Consider the following 6,000-nt stretch of genomic DNA (forward strand, 5'->3'; position numbering starts at 1 on the left):
TCCAATTTTGTGACCAAAATTCAAAAATATCAAATTTTAGGTTTTCTACCAAAATTCCACAATTTTCATAACTTTTCATGTTTTAAATCCACATATAATCCATGTATTTAACTCACAATGTGTAGAAATATCTTACCTCAAGATTGATGATGAAAATGGCTCATCCAAATCACCCAAGTAAGAGAGAAATGAGTTGAAAATGAGAAAATCCTGACCCTGAAAGCTTATAATCTGCCCAAGCGCCCTTCTTCGCGAACGCGACAAGTCTCTCGCGTTCGCGAAGCACAACCAGCTTCTTCTCCCAAATCCTTCTTCGCGATCGCAAAGACAGGCTCGCGAATGCGATGCCTTACCAGGCCTGACCATCGCGAACGCGGCTTCATCCTCGTGAACGCGTAGGCCAAGACTCCCAGGCCCAGTTTCTCTTACGCGATCGCGATCTGGCATTCGCGAAAGCGGAGCTCCTCTTCCCCACACCTTCGTGAACGTGAGAGCCCTTATCGCAAATGCGTAGAACAAAAGGCCACCATCTCAATTCCTTCTTCGCGAACGCGTGAGACCCTTCGCATGCGCGAAGAACAAAACTAGCACCGACAAACCAGCAACAATAAATCATCCAAACTTGGTCCGAAACACACCCGAGGCCCCCAGGACCCTGCCCAATCATACCAACAAGTCTCAATACCTTATCCAAACTTATTCAAAGGCTTGAAACACCGTGAATAACATCAAAATCACTAATCTACTATCAAAATCCTTCTTTCAACTTCCAAACATTCAAACCTCAACGAATACGTCCGAATCATATTTAAACATTCCGGAATGACGCCAAACTTTACGTACAAGTCACAAATTATAATACAAACCTATTGCAAGGCTCGGAGCCCCAAACGGACATCGATAATACCAAAGTCTACTTCAAATCAAACTTAGAAAATTCTAAAACTTTGAAAATGCCAACTTTTCATAATAAGTGCCGAAATGCTCCTGGACCACCCGATACTCAACCCGATTATATGCCCAAGTACGAAATCATCATACGAACCTATTGGAACCTTGAAATCCCGATTCCGAGGTCGTTTACTCAAAAGTCAAACCTTGGTCAACTCTTCCAACTTAAAGCTTTCAAATTGAGAATTTTCCATCTGAACTTCTCAACATTCGATTCCGACTATGCGTACAAGTCATAAAACATGAAGTGATGCTACTCAAGGCCTCAAACTTCCGAATGAAAAGGTAGAGCTCAAAATGACCGGTCGGATTGTTACATTCTCCCCCACTTAAACATACGTTGGTCCTTGAACATACCAAGAACTGCTCCGGACTTGCCCAAAATCGCTATTTAACACCTCGTGCACCTACTCGTGCCACCACAACCCATATGAGCGCATTAGCCCGAGCCAGACTGAAGCCCTCAAGCCTTAGAACCAAATTCCAAAATATAGAATTCTCTACCAGGTCTGATTCTAACATACGAACACCGCATCAATCTCTACACGCTGTACCAAAACATGATCATACACCCATGTTGAAATCACACCATGCACCACATAAGTCGTATGCCCATAATAACATCCTCCAACCACAATAGCTGACATTTTACGAATCTGATGCCCGCAATACACGTCATAACGTGTCACGACCCAATTCTATTTTAGGTCATGATGGCTCCCAGCACCGTTGCTATGCAAGCCAACCTTAAGCAATCTAGTGATTTCCCATTTTAATAAGTGTTTCAAGTAAATAACTTTCCTTAATTTAAAAGATTTAATAAATAACATATTTAGAATAATTAAAACAGAAGCAGCTAAATGCAGTCATAACCGTAGAAATAAAGCCAAAGCCACAAGTCTACTAGTGTGTGCCAAGACCTGGTGTCATAAGTGTATGAGCTACTAGTAGAATATACAAAAGAGTACTATACAGCTGTCTGAAACAAAATAGACAGAGAAATAAGGCAAAAAGAAGACTTCGGCTGCTGCAGAATGGGCTCGGAAGATAGCTCACCGTAAAGTCTCGCAGTAGTAATCACGCGTGCACGCCAGACTGATATCCAAAAGTACCTACCTTAGATCCTGCACATCAAGTGCAGAAGTGTAGCGTGAGTACATAAACAACATGTACCCAGTAAGTATCCAGTCTAACCTCGAAGAAGTAGTGATGAGGGGTCGACTTTGACACTGACTATGGGCTAAAAATAATATGCCAAAATTTACAAATAAGCATGGATTTCGCGAATAATACTGAAAACTTAATAACAAGAAATAATAAATAATTCTTTCACAAGTTGTCATGACCCAATTTCACCTATAGGTCGTGATTGCACCCAACACTACAGCTAGGCAAGCGAACTAGTAATTTAAACCTATATTCAATTCTTTAAAAATTAACCGAGTAATTAAACTCTTCTTAATTGCAGGAATTTAAAACAATATGAAAATATTCTAGTAAATAAAAAAATAATCAAATCCAAAAATTCTACTAGTGCGTGTGCCAAGACCTGGTGTCACAAGTGTATGAGCATCTAGTAGATTATACAAAAATTACAAATACTGTCTGGAATGAAATAGACAGAATAAAAATTCAGGAAGAGGCACTAGTTGCTGCAGAATGGCTCAGAAGGGCAGCTCACCACTAAGCCTCTGGATATCGAGGGTGCGCGCCGATAGGTCCAACAATAGCACCTGTCTCAGGTCCTGCACAAAAAGTGCAGCAAGTGTAGCATGAGTACGTAAACAACGTGTACCCAGTAAGTATTAAGCCTAATCTCGAAGAGGTAGAGACGAGATGGCCGGCTTTGACACTCACTAAGGGTCAATAATAATAATTGAAATAAAACTAGAATATCTAAATCAACATGATTCATAGAGTTAACAATAATTTTATTTAACCAGCATAAATAATTAAATTCCTTCAAATGCAATAATTTCCAATCTATTAATTAAATTCACAAACTGCAATTAAAATATCAAGGCATCCTGTAATTATTATTATTATTAGGCACGATTTCTGCCGAGGTCGTACGGCCCGATCCAGAGTGTCTTGTACACTGCCTAGGGACGTGAAGCGCGATCCATAGATGCATCTATACTGCCGAGGCATTCGGCCCGCTCCATAAGAAAGGAGGACATTTTCTTATGTACCTCCGCAAGGAGAGTATAGTTATTATAGGTAAATTCGAGAGGATGAACAATTCTTTTAACAATTAATTAATTTAAGTAGGAAATTAAGTATATAAGATTTTCATCTTTTACTATCTATCCCTAACAATTCATAATATATTTCAATTAATTTAATTAAATAAAGGATACAATTTACATACATAATTCATGCTTTGGGTCCTAAACTACCCGGACTTTTAGCATAGATAGTAGCTACGTACGGACTCTCGTCATTTCGTGCGTACGTAGCCCCCATAATTAGCAATAATTATTAATTTAATCACCTATGGGGTAATTTCTCCCTCACAAGATTAGACAAGAGACTTACCTTGTCTCGAAGTCAACTTTCCGATCAAAATGTTGCGTAAAAACCTCAATTCGATGCCGAAAAATCCGAAACTATCCAAAAGTTATATAAAATAATTAATACATGTTCATTAATTCGAAATTCATCTATTAAATAAATTACCCTACCTAAAATGATAAAATTCCTAAAATTCACCCCGGGACCACGTGCCCGGATTTCGGAAATTTTCGGATGAAAACGTTACCCATAATCTCAAGAACTCAAATATATAATTTCTATCCAATTCCATAACCATTTTCGTGGTTAAAAACTCATTTTTATAAAATTTTAGATTTTTCTTCTAACCTTTGATTTCTAAGATTTACCGGTTATAATATACCCATAATCTATGTATTTAACTCAAGGTGTGTAAAATTAACTTACCTCCAAGTTGCTAGTTGAAATCCCCTCACAAAAAGCTCCAAAATCGCCCAAGAATGGAAGAAATGGGGTTAAAAATGCTAAAACTCCATTTTTAAGACATTCTGCCTGGCACTGATGACTACTTCTTCACGAACGCGATAGGGGTCTCGCGAACGCGAAGGCTTACTGGCTTGCCCTTCATGAACGCGTGATCTCCCTCGCGAACGCGTAGGGAAAAATCCACACCAGTCCCATTTCTCTTTCGCGAACGCGTGCCTACCATCGCGAACGCGTAGGCCAAAACTCCCGAGCTTCACGAACGCATCACCCTCCACGCGAATGCGAAGGGAAAAATCCCAGCTCCCATTTTCCTTCTTCGCGAACGCGAGGGTCCTTCCGCGTTCACAAAGAAGGAAACCAGAACTGGAAATTTCTGGTTTTTCCAACTTAGCTCCGGGTGGTCCAAAACTCACCCGAGCCCCCCGGGACCCCGTTCAAATGCACTAACAAGTCCGAAAATATAACACGGACTTGCTCGAACTCTCAAAATACGAAATTGAACAACAAAACTAAGAATCGCACCCCAAAACCGAATTGGATCAAAATATGAACTTCAAGTTTCTAACTTTCTCCGAACGCGCCGAATCATATTTATACTACTCGGAATAGCACCAAATTTTGCGTGCAAGTCTTAAATGACATAACGGAACTATGAAAATATTCAAAACTGGATTTCGACCCCAATATCAAAAAGTCAACTCCCCGGTCAAACTTCCAATCTTAAATTCTTGTTTTAGCCATTTCAAGCCAAATTTAGCTACGGACTTCCAATTAAAATTCCGAACATGCTCCTAAGTCCAAAATCACCATACCGAGCTATTGGAACCATCAAATCCCGATTCCGGGGCCATTTTCTAAAGATATTGACCGAAGTCAAACTTAGCATTTTAAGACCAACTTAAGAAACCAAGTGTTCCGATTTCAACCCGAACACTTCCAAATCCCGAACCAACCATCCCCGTAAGTCATAAATTAATAAAAGCACACACAGGAGTTTTATTTAGGAAAACGGGGTTCTATAAGTCAAAATAACCGGTTGGGTCATTACATTCTCCACTTCTTAAACAAACGTTCGTCCTCGAACGGGTTTAGAATTGTACCTAGATTGCTGAATAAGTGTGGATATCTGCTCTGCATGTTTTCCTCGGCCTCCCAAGTCGCTTCCTAGACTGGTTAGCACCTCCACTGGACTTTTACTGCAGAAATCCTCTTGGACCTCAACTGGCGAACCTGTTTATCAATAATGGCAACTGGTTCTTCTTCATAGCCTAAACTATTATCTAGTTAAACCGTGCTGAAGTCTAACACATGTGATAGGTCGGCATATACTTCCGAAACATAGATACATGGAAAATCGGATGAACTCCTGATAGAATGGGAGGCAAGGCAAGCTTATAAGCAACCTCCCCAACTCGTCTCAATACCTCAAATGGGCCTATAAACCTTGGGCTCAACTTGCCCTTCTTTCCGAATCTCATGATTCCCTTCATTGGCAAAACCTTCAAGAGAACTTTTTCACCCATCATAAATGATAAATCACGCGCTTTCTGATCTGTGTAACTCTTCTGTCTGGACTGCGCTGTACGAAGTCGCTCCTAAATCAACTTTACCTTTTCCAAGGCATCCTTCACCAATTCAGTACTATATAACTTAGCCTTACTGGGCTCAAACTATCCGATGGGTGAACGACATCACCGACAATATAAAGCCTCAAATGGATCCATCTCGATGCTGGATTGGTAACTGTTATTATAAGCAAACTCGGCCAAAGGCAAGAAATGATCCCACTGACCTCCAAAGTCAATCACACATGCCCTGAGCATATCCTCCAAAGTCTGAATTATCCGCTCTGACTGCCCGTTGGTCTGCGGATGAAAGGCTATGCTGAGCTCTACATGGGTCGCCAATTCACTCTGTACTGCTCTCCAGAAATGTGAAGTAAACTGAGGGCCTCTATCTGATATGATGGAAATTGGCACACCGTGCAACCGAACTATCTCTTGAATATAAATCTGGGCCAACCTCTCTGAAGTATACGTAGTCACAACCGGAATGAAGTGTGCCGACTTG

This window comes from Nicotiana tabacum, chromosome 13 (genome assembly GCF_000715075.1).
Source record: "Nicotiana tabacum cultivar K326 chromosome 13, ASM71507v2, whole genome shotgun sequence".
NCBI lineage: Eukaryota > Viridiplantae > Streptophyta > Magnoliopsida > Solanales > Solanaceae > Nicotiana > Nicotiana tabacum.